This window comes from Muscardinus avellanarius, assembly GCF_963383645.1.
Source record: "Muscardinus avellanarius genome assembly, chromosome: 11".
Lineage (NCBI taxonomy): Eukaryota > Metazoa > Chordata > Mammalia > Rodentia > Gliridae > Muscardinus > Muscardinus avellanarius.
The window spans coordinates 79,965,921-79,982,292 of record NC_137797.1 but is presented as its reverse complement, the minus strand read 5'-3'; positions in this window follow the sequence as shown (position 1 = coordinate 79,982,292).

The following is a 16,372-nucleotide window of genomic DNA, read 5'->3' as shown; positions in this document are numbered from 1 at the left end:
TGGGAGGCTGAAACAGGAGGATCACAGGTTTTAGGGCAATGTGCAATAACGTAGTGAAATCCTGCTTCAAAAATAAGAATAAATAAATTAAAAGACTTGGGGTATATATCAGAGGTAGAATGCCCCCAGGTTTAATCCCCAGTAATGTACATGCACACACACACACACACACACACACACACACTGTAAAGAAACAAAAATGAGAGAGAGAGAGAGAGAGAGAGAGAGAGAGAGAGAGAGAGAGATCTCTAGAAAGTGATTAAGTGATTTTCTAAATGGACTGAAAAGAATCAAAATAACATCTGATTTTTATTTTCACATACAGACATTAAGAAAATCATCATTAAAAAGGGAGCAGTCTAGCCAGGCGTGGTGGCGCAAGCTTGTAATCCCCGTGCTTGGGAGGCGGAGATAGGAGGATTGCATAGGTTCAAAGCCAGCCACACTGGCTTTAAGAGACCCTGTTTCCAAATTAAATATATATATTAAAAAATAGGTGTAGCCCAGAGGTAGAAGGGTTTCTAGGAATCCCAGCACCACCAACAACAACAATAAAAAAGGAGCAGTCTAAGCCAAGGAAAAACTAAAAGCAAGATGTTTAAAAAACACTATCATAGAGAACCAGACACTTTTCTCCAGATAAGCCTATGTCCTTTTATTTATAACCTGATGGATATCTGATTCCCCTAGATCGAACTCTACAGAAGCTGTCTTCTGTGGTCACCAGGGATTCCATAATGTTGATTAAGTTAATGGATATAATATTTTAAATTAGAAAAATAAATTGATTATTCCACAATATAGACTAATAAACAATGAAGAAAACATCAGAACCTCCATATGAAGACAGTGTTATTTGTAAGCAACTTGAGAAAGCTTATTCATGTTTTATAGGTAAACCTCTACAACTCTTCTCAAATGCATGAGACCTACTCCTTTTACATGCAGGCTTTTAGATGTTGACTAACTTTTTATTACAAGGTTCAGCCTCTCACACCTTATGACTGCAAGACTCATGGGAGTGAGATCACAGACCCGGCATCCCAATTTGACACAAGAGAATGTGGAGAAAGTTTTACAAGGTACCCCTATATGAAGAGAAGCCTTTGTGTGGAGGCAGGGACCCAATGTGGAAATATCCCCTCTATCACTACCACTATGCCCCCTTTATGTCCTTCTTCCTGCAAAGCTGCTTTGAGACCCAGTGGCTCACCTCAATTCTTACCCTCTGTTCTAATTTCTACAAAAGCATCCCTGACGTTCAGGCTTATAAAAAGTTTTCACGAATTCCCAGAAGATGGTGACTGAGAGAAGCAGAATTTATGAATTCTGTGACACCCAATCTCCATTGCCTCAAAAACAGCATTCTACAAAGCCAGAAAATACTATCAGTAGAGGAATAAAAAAGATAAATACAAGGGACAGAAAATAAGATTAGAAGAATGACCAGAGAGAAGAAAAGAAACCTGCACACCTTGCAGTGGTGAGGGCCACAGCGGTGCCATCTTGCCTCACAGCTCCAGACTCAAGAAACAAAAACAAGGATCTGGAGTGAGCAGCTGCAGATCAATGAGTTGTAAGTCATCATTCTTCCTGTGCAAATACCAGCTACCACTTCCAGCGGCTGAGCTCACCACACTCACCAGAGATCCAGACCAGTGTGCACCAAAATCGTAAGTGAAACTGTGGTCTCTGCAGGAGAACTCCCAGCACTGCACTCTCAGAGATTTATGCAGCCTCAATAAACTCCCTGGGTCTGAGGTTTTGCGGTTCAACCTAGTGAAAGAGTAGTGGCGGCTAAGCGTACCACACCCTTAGGGATCCAGAGCAGCTCTCAATACCACCATAAGAGAAGTTGAGGTGCCTGTGGGAAAACACTCAGCCCAGTACCCCAGGGACTCTAGCAGCCACAATAAACTCTCTGGGTCTGAGATTTTGTGGTTCAGTGCAGTGAGGAAGTATTAGCAGCTGAGATTACCACATCCTCCAGAGATCCAGAGCAGTGCTCAATAATACCATAAGAGAAGTCATGGTTCCCATAGGAAAATGTCAGCTTGGCACCCCAGTAACTCTCGTATTCCTGATAAACTCTCTGTGTCTGAGACTTTGTGTTACAACCCAGAGTGGTGGGAATAGAATCTGTGTTGGACATAGCAGAGGCTCAGACAGACTCAGGCTTTGATCAGTGGAGAGTGTAGGAGGAAATCTATGCTTAACACTAGACACAACTAGTAGGATCTCTGGGATCACTACCGACCTCCCGATTGTGGTGAATGGGGAGAAGTCAGACCAGACCAGCCCTAGCTGTGGAGAACAGAGACTCCTCTGTTTACCTGCTGACACCTCTAAATTACTAGTACTAAGATTAGATCAGACAATATCCACAAAATGCAAGCTGCCAAAACATCAGAAAAACAATCCTGAGAACTCTGAAAATATGAGAACTAGGAACAGTGAAGAAATAATGGAAATCACAAATACTAGCCTACAAGAAATGCAAGGAGAATTCTGAATCCTGATCTTCAATATGATGAAAGGCCTCAAAACATGCATACAGGAAATGAAAGAGGAAATAGAAAACACTAAGAAAGAATCAGAAAGAGGTCTGTAATGAAATGAAAGACTCAATAAATGAAATGAAGACAGCAATAGAAAGAAATTCTGAAAGATTCGATGAAATGGAAAATAGAATATCACTGTTAAAAGACAGTTCATTCAAAACCAAAAGCAGAGTCAACAGCATACAGAAGTCCTTACAGCAACAAAACCTAAACATCCGACCACTATGGGACAGTATAAAATGTCCTAACTTATGGATAAAAGGCATTGAGAGGGGAAAGAGGTACAGACTATGGGTATTCATAATCTCTTCAGAGAAATAATTTCAGAGAATTGCCCAAACATGGAAAGAGACTTGGACTTACACATTCAGGAGACATACAGAACACCATTAAGACAAGATCAAAGGACTTCCCCAGGCCATGTAATAATCAAAATGACCAAAATATAGGCCAAGTAAAGACTCTTAAAAGCAGTGAGACAAAAGAATGGGTGACATATAAAGGCAAAACCATAAAAATTACCCAAGTTATACAACCCAAGTCATGAATGCCAGGAGAGAATGGTATGATGTGATCCAGACCCTGGAAGAAAACAACTTTGAACCAAAACTGCTATATCCAGCAAACTTATTATTCAAAACTGATGGAAAAACAAAAGTATTTCAAGATAAGCAGAATCTCAAAAAATTCATGAATTCAAAGCCAACACTAGAGAAAATACTTAAAGAAATAAACCATAAAGAAGACAAAAGAAGCAGGCTTCAGAACCAGAGAAGTGATGATCAGCAGAGCATCTAAGTAAAGAAGAAATAACATTATACCAAACACAAGATAGAACACAAAATTACAGAAAACAAAAATCATATTTCAATAATAACTCTGAACAACAAAGGGCTTAACTCACCAACCAAAGACCTAGAGAGGCAATGTGATTTTAAAAAATATAATTCAAATATATGCTTCTTGCAAGAAACTTACCTTATAGCCAAAGACATTCATAGACTGAAGATGAAAAGATGGGAAAAGATATATCATGCTAATGGAGACCAAAAATGGCAGAGGTAGCAAAGCTGATATCCAACAAAACAGAATTTAAGCTAAAACTCACGAGAAGAGACAAAGAATGGAATTTCCTTTTATTAAATGGAATAATCCACCAAGAATATGTAATGATAATCAATGTTTATAATGATAGTAAATGTTTATGTGGGGTGCACCCACATTTGTTAAACAAACCCTTCAAGACATCAGATCTCAAACAGGCCCAAATACAAAATATTGGGAGACTTAAACACACCTCTCATGCCACTAGATCAATCTTCAAGGAAAAAGATGAAGACTCTTCAGAACTAAAGAAAAGTATAAACCTAATAGACTTATACAGAATATTTCAACCAGGAACAGCAGAATACACATACTTCTCAGCAGCCCATGGAACATTCTCCAAAATAGATCACATCCTGGGCCATAAAGCAAGCACCAGCAAATTCAAAAGATTTAATATAATTCCCCCCTGCATCTTTTCAGACCACAGTGGAATAAAAGTAGAAATCAACAACAGGAAGACCAAAAGAAACATTTAAATGCATGGAGATTGAATGATACACTATTGAATGATGAGTGGGTAAGATCAGAAATAAGGGGAGAAATAAAGAAATTCCTGGAATTAAAAGAAAATAGAGACACAACTTACCAAAATCTATGGGACACTTTGAAGGTGGTGTAAAGAGGAACGTTTGTAGCATTGAGTGCCCACTTAAGAAGAATAGAGAGTTGCCAAGTAAACAACCTAATGACACATCTCAAGGACCTAGGAAGACTACAACATTCTAATCCCCAAACCAGTAGAAGACAGGACATTATTAAAATCAGAGCAGAAATAGAGAATAAAAAAAAATTCAGATAATCAGCAAAAAAGCTGGTTCTTTGAAAAGATTAATAATATTGACAAACTCCTGGCCAACCTAACCAAAAGAAAGAGAGAATTAAATCATTAAAATCAGAAATGAAAAAGGAGACAACACCACAGACAGTGGGGGGAATTAAAAGATTATCAGAAACTATTTTAAAACTTTATACTCCACTAGACTGGAAAGCATGGAAGAAATTTGTAGATTTCTAAGCACATATAACCTACCTAAATTTACCTAACCACTAGGAAGCAAAGAAATAGAAACATCAAGAAAAATTCTGCCATCAAAGAAAAGCCCAGGCCCTGATGGGTTTCTAGCTGAATTCTATAAAACCTTCAGTGAAACTAATCCCAATATTTCACAACTTGTTCTGGGAAATTTAAAGAGATGGAATTCTCCCAAATTCCTTCTACTAGGCCAGTATCACATTAATACCAAAACCAAATAAAGATACCTTAAGAAAGGAAAATTAAAGACCAATATTCTTGATGAACATAGATGCAAAAATTTTAAACAAAATACTATATGTATGCATTCAAAATCATATCAAGAGAATTACACACCATGACCAAGTTGGTTTTATCCCAGAAAAGCAAGGCTGGTTCAACATTCATAAATCAATATGCATTATTCACCACATAAGTAGAACTGAGAACCAAAACCACATGATCATATCAATAGATGCTGAAAAACCATTTGACAAAATCCAACACCCATTCGTGTGAAAAACATTGCAAAAAATTGGAATAGAAGGAACATATTTCAACATTATTAAGGCAATATACAATAAACCCAAAGTCCACATTGTATTTAATGGGGAAAAACTACAAGAATTTTCTCTAAAATCAGGAACAAGAAAAGGATGCCCACTATCACTGCTACTTTTCAATATAGTCCTCAAGAGTCTTGCCACAGCAATAAGACAAGGGAAGAAAATCAAAGGAATTCAAATAGTAAGAGAGAAATTAAAACTATCCTTATTTGCAGATTACTGATTCTTTATCTAGAAGACCCATAGAATTCAACCAAAAGACTTCTGGAGCTGATTAACCAATTCAGCAAAGTTGCAGGATACAAAATCAATCTAAAGAAATCAGTTGCTTTTCTATATGCCAACAATGAATCCACAATAAAAGAAATAAAGAAAACAATTCTATTCACTATAACCTCAAATTCAATAAAATACCTAGAAATAAACATAACCAAAGATGTAAAATACCTCTACACTGGAAACTATAAAACATTAAAGAAAGAAATTGAAGAAGACATTGAAAAATGGAAAGATTTCCCTTGCTCATGAATAGGCAGAATAAATATTATCAAAATAGCCAATCAGCCAAAAGTGATCTACAGATTCAATGCAATGCCTATCAAAATACCAACAACATTCTTCATAGACCTAGAAAAATTAGTCATGAATTTTATATGGAAAAAGAAAGACCCAGAATAGCCAAAGCAATCTTCAGCAATAACAACCATGCAGGAGGCATCACAATCCCTGACTTCATATTATATATACTATAGCAATAGTAGTAAAAACACAACAAGCATACAGACCAGTGAAGCAGAATAAAAGATACAGAACAAACCCACATACCGATAGTCAATTAATCTTTGACAAAGGGGCCAAACTCATATGCTATTTCTAAATTAAAGAACTGGTTCCATTTTAATTTTCTACCTTTATGCTTTTCTAGTGTTTTATTATTATTATATTATTTTATCATTATTAAAATTTGAAGAAAAAAACCGGCATGGCAAGAAAAAACATGGCAGTCCCATATGAGATGTGATCTACAAAAGATTACTAGTTATTTTTAGTTTCTTAAATGTTAAGCACCATCTATCTATAAATAATGTGGTATCACAGTCTAAGCAGAGTGACCTGCCACAAAGCAAAAAAAAAATCAAGCCATGACAAGAATCAAAACATAAAAATAATAATACACACATACTTATAGTGATAGGCAGAAATTAGTAAGTAAAGTTTAACCCCCAAGCACAGACATGTTCTCTGTCTCTTCTCTTTCTCTCTCTGTTTCTCAATCTCTGTGTTTCTCTCTCTTTTTCTCTCTCCCATTCTCTCTCTCTTCTCCCTCTTCTCTCTCTTCTCTCTCTCTCTCTCTCTCTCTCTCTCTCTCTCTCTCTCTCTCTCTCTCCTCTCCTCTCCTCTCCTCTCCTCTCCTTCTCCTCTTTCTGACTGCTTCTTCTCTCTCTGATTACTTCTCCTTTAGACACTGCTGCCTAAATAAATCTCTTGGCTGAAAGAAAGAGAGAAAGAAAGAAAGAAAGAAAGAAAGAAAGAAAGAAAGAAAGAAAGAAAGAAAGAAAGAAAGAAAGAGAGAGAGAGAAATTAGTAAGTACCGTATATAATACGACATGGGAGTTTTGAGGGAAAATTATATATATATATTCAAGAGAGAGCTTTTTTAAATAATACTGAAAATTATACATTTGTTCAACAAGAGGGGATGAGAAATTGTGTGTATTCATTTGGGACTACTAAAGGAGTATGGAGAATAGGAAGAGAGGAAGGAATGGAGAGTTCAATCAGTGTTTTGAACAGCGACTGGTTTTGCTCTGCAGGGAACAATTGGCAATGCTGGAGACATACTGACTGGCACAAGTGTGTTGGAGGAGTGCTGCTCACATCAGGAGGGAAGAGAATGCTGCTAAACTTCCTACAATGCTCAGGACAGGGCCCCACAAGGAATTATTCAACCAAAATACAAACAGTCTAGAGTTTGAGAAACTGAGTTTAGACAGACAACACAAAACATGTAGATATTTATATACTGGAAACTTTCTTTTAGGAGGATACTTGATTTATGGGGTATATAGTATAGAGTCTTTGCTATGAAATCACTAGCAAGTAGTTGAACAATCTTTCCAATATTTATACTATCCCCAATGCCTATACTCTGACAAATTTGGAAGGACTTAAATTCTTATGCTGACATTAGATTAAAAACATGAATGACTGCTCAACCCAACACCCCAGGTTCTGTCTAGAAATAACCTAACCTGATATGCAAATATGATTAGTTGAGAAAAAAATTGTCCAATAAGTCTCAGGATACTTTTCCTACCATTATAAATTAAGAGGTGATAAAGAGGGAAAAAAGCCCACCATAATATAAAGACATTTTTCCAAATATTTATTGTCCCTGACTAATAATCTCTTGTTTGGACAATGGCAAACATGGTGCAGCACACCAAATCTATCATTTAACATCTGCCTGAAGATCTGAGTGTTAACATCAGTGACAGGGGTTCCTAAACATGTCACATTTTCTCTGACTGTCACCAAGAATTATAGCTTCTGCAACTCACATGATAATATAAACTATTTGTGATATTTTAACTTAATGTACAGTCCCAGAGGAAAAACAACAAAAACAATAAACCATCTGCCAGGGACTTGCTCAAAGGAAGAGATTCTGCATATTGTAAGGATTCCAAATTAAAGAGCAAACCTTGGTTGTCAAACACTAAAGGATCTGCTTTCATTAACTTTCTATAATTTATGTCTTGGTTATCTCCACATCCCCAAAAGGAAAATTCTAGTGCACCTATATTGGCTTAATGTGGCAAAAATCATAGGCAAAAAAACAGAAAATGTGAAGAGCCTGCTTGTTTCTCTACCTTTACAAGGCTGGGATAGGGGAAAGAACACACTAAAATCAAACGCAAAGCATCCCTTTACATGAGAGTATTATTCTTCTGTGTCAATGCTTGACATGGCTTGATTTTTGTTTTGTTTTTTGGCAGAAAGAAAGAGGGGCAGAAGAATTAGCTATTTTCTTTTTTAATGAAAAAGCCAGTGTCAAAATGATCATTAGGGTTTCTCCTTTCTTTCCCTCCAGCCTATCAGAGTTGAATGTTCACCACAGGCTCCGGAGTGGTGAACACTAGTTTTGCAAAGACCAGGTCTACTAAACAAAATCAACCATGTCATTTCATGCTAATTTGAAGACTCATTCCAACTGCTGTGAGATGTGGAAGCCAAGAACTGAACTGTAACCCAAACATAAACACAACACTGTGCCAGGAAATGGCTAATGTGGCCTCCCATTATGCAGAGCTTTCAAAATGTTTTAAGTATTGACGAATACATCATTTTGGAAAGAGTTCAAACATATGCAGCACTAAGTCTACAAATACATCTTTCATACAAAAATAATCCCACTTGCCTTTTAATGTGAATGGGGAGGTGGAGCTTTTGAAGGAAACACATAACTGGGGCCTCGTCATAGTTTTTTCTTCTGCAGCACTGCACTTAGTAGCTGTAATCTCAGTCAAGTGTCCCACCTTTCATTTTTCTCCCTTTTTAAAAAAGTCTGGCTACTCTAGAGTCTTGCCCTTCAAGAATGGGAAATAAACTCTGAACCCTCTTGAGGATCATTGCACTAGCTTCAGTGATAGAGACACCTGCATGTTCATGTTACGAACTGATTTTTGGAGAGAAGTAAAGGTGATACCCCTCCAACAACAACAAAAAAATATATGAAAATGGGTAATCCCCTTTGTACCCTTTCATTGGAAAGTGTGGCAAAATCCAAAGGGGCTGTGGAACATAGTAAATCAGTATCTGGTAGCATCTGAAAAATAAAGCTGCCCTAAAAGCATAATTGATCATACCAGGCCTGGCATAAAAAAAATGTATTCCTTCATGGAGCTCAAATACTTTTCAACACCAAGTGTTATGGCTTGGGTTTTGAATTTCCCCCGGAGGCTTCTGTGTTGACATCATGGTCCCAAATACAGCGAAGTTCAGAGGTGGGGTATGGCTGGTAGAAGTGAGTCACTGGGAAAATATATTGTCCCCAAGTCCCCTTCTTCTTGCTCTCTCTGCTTTTGGCCACCATGCCATGAAAGAGATGTCCCCACCATGCCTCGTCACAACAGTTTCTGCCTTGGAGCTGGCAAACTAATGACCAAAGCTTCAAAACTATGAGCCCTAGTAAACCTCTCCTCCTCTAAGGGTTCTTGTTGGTGTTTTGGTCACAGCAAGGAGAAAAGCTGACTAAAACAACATGGCAGTTTAAAACCATTCCGTTTGCAACAATTTCAAACTGAGCTGAAATCAAGACCTATTTTAGTCCAGATCTAGACAACTGGAGCTGCTTTCAAAACTCAGATGAAATTAAAAAAAAAAAAAAAGGCCTTCCTTTTAACAGGCTCTAAGTGTGTACCATATAGCCAGTGGGAAGACTACAGCTGGGCCCTGGATTGCTTGGGCAGAGGAAAGGGTGAGTATTCTGTGTGCCACCTGTGTGCCTGTTTTCTCTAATCTTTATGTCCACCCATCTGTCTCTGCTCTGTGAAGCCAGGTAGAGCTCACATACAGCTTTTTGTGAGGTCCTGACCACATAAGGCAGAGTGAAATAATAAGTGAGTATAGGGAAAAGGACTTCCCTCCACTTGTCCTGTTCCTGTCCTATCACTTGGACAGTTGTGGACTCCAGCACCAGGGTGTGACCACAGCACAGGCTTGGCAGAGAGCGACGGTGCACCAGAAACCTGAACCCCAATGGGAGTAGCCTTACATCCAAGCTTCTAGTTTTGGGTAATACCACATCTTTCCTTTAGTTTCCTTCAATTCCAAGGGTAATAACTATTTCCTATAACTGTCTCAGTATTTCCTTTTTGCTCTTTCAACCCATTAACACCTGTGAAATGAATTATCTGTATTAAATGCTTACTATTTGCATTTTCCTGTACTACATAAGCTACTCTATTTTCCTGGCTGGATCCTGGCTTATACAGAAAAGCCTGAAGGAATGTGAGGTTAAGGAGGAGGGGAGGAGACAAAGGGAAAGAAATCCTGGGTGTACAGAGAGTTCTAAAGTTTCCACTTGGAGAATCAGTTAGGAGAGAGGGTCTAGCTGCCTCGTGCCCAGTGTCTAGTGGGCTGCCTTTAAAACACAACTAGAGCAAGGAACTGAATGTAAAACATTTTTGATACTCAATCCAGTTATTGAAAAACTTTTCAGTGTATTCAGGACAACTTAAGTAACTAAATCTACTTTTTAGCTGTATATTTTATGGGATTCAAAAAGAGATCCATGATCTCTGATGAGAAGTTAGTGTATAAGTCATGATATGCTATATAGGTATAAAATCCTTTATGCTATATGAGTAGATTTTATACTTTGGATAAAAAGAATATTCTTGATGATTGAAATTCTAGCTCAAGTGAAATTAAATCTCAGAGTAGTTTTAATTGCATTTTCCTGTTTGCTAGATGTTGAACATTTTTCATGTATTTGTTGGCCATTTGTAGGGTTGTTGCTCTTGTTGTTGTTGTTGTTGTTATTGTTGTTTCAGTACTAGGGATTAACCCAGAGGCATTCTACTTCTGAACTCCACCCCCAACATTTATTTTTCTTTTGAAACAGGCTCCCTTACTAAATTACTGAGGCTTGCCATGAACCTGTGATCCTCCTAATTCAGCCTCCCAAGTATTGAGATTATAGGTGTGTTCCACCATGCCCAGTTTATAATTGTTGTCATTGTTGTTGTTTTAGAAGTATCTATTTAGTTCATTTATCTGCCTTTCATTTATTTTTAATCTTTTTTATTTTTCTTTCTTTTTTGGTGCATTGTAAATTTTACATCATATTGGGGTATAAAGTGTTAGACATGCAGGTACATAGTTCTTATCCTCTGGTGAAGATATAGAGAATAAAAGAACAATTAAACACTGATGGCAGGACTGTGAGTTAGTACATCCACTATGGAAATCAGTATGCAGGTTCCTCAAAAGACTAGGAGTAGAACTACTATCTGACCCAGTCATACCACTTCTTTGTATTTCCTCAAGAGTTAAAGTCAGCACACTACAGTAATACATGCATACTCATGTAAACATGCATACTCATGTTTACAGCAGCACAATTTACAATAGCTATGTCATGGAACCAGCCTCAGTGTCCATCAGCAGATTCATGAATAAAGAAAATGTGGTACAGAAATGCAATGGAGTTTTATTTAACTATGAAAAAGAATAAAATTATGTCATTTGTATTAAAATAGATGGAACTTGAGAGTGTTATGTTAATCAAAATAAGCCAGACTCAGAATATCAAGGATTGTATGTTCCCTCTCATATATAGAAGCTAGAGGGTTAATGGCAAAAAAAAAAAAGGACAAGGGGATCTAAAGAGAATAGAAGAGTGATCAACAAGAGACCAATGAGGCAGGGCATGGGAGGGAAAGGGAATGTACTAGGGAATAAAATTGATCAGATTATGTTATATGTAGGTACACGTAACATAATCTGATCACAGTGAAACACGATTATATACAATTATAATGCAGCAATAAAACATTAATTAAAAAGAATATAAATAAATTTTATCTCAATGATTTTTACAATGATTCTATGCTAACTTGATACTATCTTGGATATGCTGAGTTAAATTAAGTATATTATTAAAACTAATTTTACTTAGCTGGGTAGGGTGGAGCATGCCTGTAATTCTAGTACTTGGGAGGCTGAGACAGAAGGATCAGAGATTTGAGACCAGACTCAGAAACTTAGCAAGACCCTCAATAACATAGTGAGATGCTGTTTCAAAATAAAAAAGGCTGGGGTATAACTCAGAGGTAGAATGCTTTTGGGTTCAATTCCCAGTACCAAAAAAGATTTAATTTCACTTTTTGAATATTTTAATGTAACTACTAGAAATTTTTAAATTGCATTTGTAGTTTGTATTTCTATTGGAAAGTGCTGTTCAAGGCTCCTATTCTTCATACTCTCAATGTCCAAGTTCTTCATTCCAACTTTTGATCATTTGGTAGCATGGAACAAAAGCCAATTCTAAAGATCTGAATGAAAAAAAAAATTGTGGGGTACATATGTATAGCAAAAGCAAGCAGAGATGAAACATAAAGAAAGAACAGGAATATAAAACAGAACATACCACTAGCCTGAATTTGGCACCAAAGGACACAACCTCTGTGTGTATAGTTCCTAACTTCCCAGAGTGTTATTGTTTGGTCATATGGCAAAGCAAATAATGGAAATGCATAAACAGCAAAAGCCAGATCAATAAGTAGCCATCTAAATTTAATCTAACAGTTGTGGATAATTAGCTTATGATGTCTGAATCACTCAATATGCCTTCAAATTTCACAACAAAGCCATCCAAATGATTATAATTCATTTGTTGTTAAGTTTTGCTGGCAAAATGAACTGAGGATTCTGGATTTGAGCATGTGAAGGAAGAAATATAGTAAGATACCATCAGCAATTATACTCTTAAATTGTACATTTCTACATATTTCCACAAAGAAGGCTTCCTATTAATGTTGTCTTTTCTAATGATAAGAAAACTAGTTTGCATATAGAAGTCTTCCTTGTTATGCCAATATGTCTTTATTACAATTCTTTAACTTCTGTAACAACCTTACCACCAATCAAGTAATATGCAAATGCTTATTAAATGTCTCCTATGAAACAAAGCCTGGGTGAGGGGATATGGGTGTTGAGAAGATATATTCTTGTCCAGAAACTTGTAAACAAGAGAGATAAATATTAGAATACTAACACCTTAAACTTTGGAAGGAATTTTGTAGGTCATCTAATACAATCTTCTAATTGATGGATAATTCTGTGAGTTTCAGCCTCTAATTAAGGCTGCTTAAATACACACACACACACACACACACACACACACACACACACACAGAGAGAGAGAGAGAGAGAGAGAGAGAGAGAGAGAGAGAGAGAGAGAGAGAATTCACTACCTGAGAAGTTTGTCTACTCAATTTTTGTGCTACTTTTGTTTTGTTTTGTTTTGTTTTGTTTTGTTTGTTTTTTGTGGTATTGGGTATGAATCCCAGGGGCATTCTACCTCCCATCTACACCCCCAGCCCTATTTTTTAATCTTTTAATTTTGAAACAGGGTCTCACTAAGTTGTGAAGGGCCTCAGTAAGTACCTGAGGCTGTTTGGAAACCGTGATCTCTGGTCTCTACCTCCCTAATGTTGGGATTACAAGCATGTGCCACCATACCTGGCCTACTTTGGCTTTTAGTAAGATATTCATGTTAAGTAAAAAAAAAATGTGCCCTTAGAATACCTACTCACTGGTTCTTTGTATTTTTCTCTATAAATGAGAGCTATTCAAGTATTTAAAGTCCCCTACTATATCCTCGTTCTTTTAGGGATCCCATTGCTCTATAATACTGCATGAAGGGAGACTCCACAGCAAAATACACTTAGAAAACAGAGTATATTCTAATCCTATCTTAAAAATGCACCATTTTATTAAAGCTGTGAGAATTCTATCAGTAATAAAACCTTTCTACCTGAACTATACCAAGTACTTGCTAAGCCAATTTGACCACAAAAAAATCTGATTTCAAAAGCTGGGCATGGTTGCACAGGCTTGTAATCCCAGCATTTGGGATTGCATTTCAAGGACAGCCTCAGCTACTATTTACTGAGGACCTTTGGAATTCACTGAGACCATATTTCAAAATAAAGAATAAAAAAAAATAGGACTGGCAATGGAACTCAGAGGTGGAATGCCCCTGAGTTCCATCTCCAGTACCACACACACAAAAAAAAATTCCAATTTCTCTCAATTTTGTTCTTGTTAACATTGCACAGAATTACAGTTCAGTAAAAAATCTAAAATCCACAGTTCAGTAAAAAGTCTACTTATTCATTCAATCATTATTCAGTAATCACATATTTTGAACCAAGTGCTGGAAACACTACAGTAGATAAACCAGAAATGATTTTGGTATCCCAGAGCTTAAAGTCTAGTGTGAATGATGAACAATTCATTCAGCAATAATATGAAACCCTGACATAGAAAATTGTTAGAGAAGCATGTTTTTATAAGAACATATCTTGGGTATTCTTTTACTGGACTAAACAATCTCAGATCTTTTAATGGTTCTTTGTACATCATAGTTTCCAGGCCTTTCCTGGTCCTTGCCCTTTGTATATACATACTCTCAATGTCCTTTGGAAAGGGATTCTGAACTAAACCCAGTACTCCAGGAATGGTTTGACCAGCATAGCCTCAATCAAGATAATTCCTTTGTTTGTTGTAGATGTTTAACTTCTATTACTGTAGCCTGCAATGCAAATATAAATACTAAAAATAACAATAAAAGAGAGAATAGCTTATCACAGTAAGAGATGTTACACGAAAGTCTTTTATATTAATTACCAGTGAAAATGATAAACCCCAAAAAGTTTCACTTCCATCTTTACATACTGGGTAAGGCTTTGAGAAATATTTGAGAGGAATCTTCATAAAATCATGGAATGCTTTCAGTATGTCCACAGAAACAAGAACTTGATGAGATCTGGGAAACCCACACTAACTCATGAGCACTTGAAAACAGGGAAAACAAACCCAGGGATCAGAAGCAAATTGTGGCATCTAATTCTAGATCCAAAAATGTAAAATGAAGCCGGGCGTGGTGGCACACACTTGTAATCCCTGCGCTTGGGAAGCAGAGACAGGAGCATCGCAGAGGTTCGAAGCCAGCCTTGCTGGCTTATAAGATCCTGTTTCCAAATCAAATATAAAATAGGTCTGGGAATGTAGCCAGGAGGTAAAGTCCCCTGGATTCCATCCCCAGTACCACCAAAAAAAAAAAGTAAAATGAAAGTAGACAGCAGATCTCTAAGACATTCTCAGAGAATCAAAGAACCCACTTTCTATTACATAATGGAAACTACCAGTGAGTACAAACTGAGGCTTTTTATCTCAGCACCTCAGAGTGGGAGAGGAACTCTCAAAAGTAGTTGGTACCAGTGTAACTGTCTATGCTACATGGAATAGATACTTTAACCCTAAAAAAGAGGCTTTATTCTGTAACTAATGTGTTCTTACTGTCAGTAAGTAAAAGCACCCCCAAAAGTCAAACATAAACAGGTTCCTTCCAACAGGTGAGACAGACTATAGAACAGCTGGATCCTTAACCCTCTGGGAATCTTGATGGTCCAATACTGTGCTTGCTAAAATCCTCCTTAGAATTTATAATGGAAAGAATAGACCCATTTAGCCCTACTTACATGGTAGAGGATATTCAAAGCAAAAGTAGGGCTACATTTTTATGATTAGTATTATCATTCTTGTTTTCAGTTCTCCATGCCCCCTGCCTCCCCCATTAGCATAGCTAATTGAAAGTTGCTTATAACACACTGCATTTAATTCAGTAATATTTTAAAATAATGGCCTGATTCTATTGCTGCTTCCTGACCTCACATCATCTGACTGTACCCAGTAACTTTGAAGGACATGGCTGTCCTAATGTCATAATTGGCCACAACTTATTGGTTACACTTGAGAGGCCCTACTCTGTTTACTTTTAATTTGAGTTTCAGAGATGGTTCTATTCATCATCATCAATGGAGAATTCACAAGGGCAAATGAAAGCTATTTGCCAAATGTCCTGATGAAACTGATAATTTTAAACAATCATCTGGAGTAATTTTCTGTACCTATTTATGCTTTCAAAAGTGTGGGTTCTCCTGAGCATCTGCCTGAATATTTTATATGAAACTCAGTTGTTGAACCTCAGCACTTTATATTTCCCAAGTGGGTATGCTGATAATTTTAAATTGCTGCTGACCAGTAGCAATCAGGTATACTTTATTTACATCCATCTATTTTACCTTCTAAAAAGAAATAGTGAAGGAAAGCTGGAAGGCAAGAAAGAAGGAAGGCAATGAAAAGAGAGGGAAAGAGAAAGGGAATTAATAGAGGCTGATTAAACAGATGTAGATAAAAAGAATTATTAAAGGGAGAGAGAAAGAAAGCAAAATACAGAGTAAACTATATACCATGTGTCTGACACAAATATAGAAGGTACTGTTTTTCAGTACCTTCTATATTTGTTTTTCAGTACCTTCTATATTGTACAC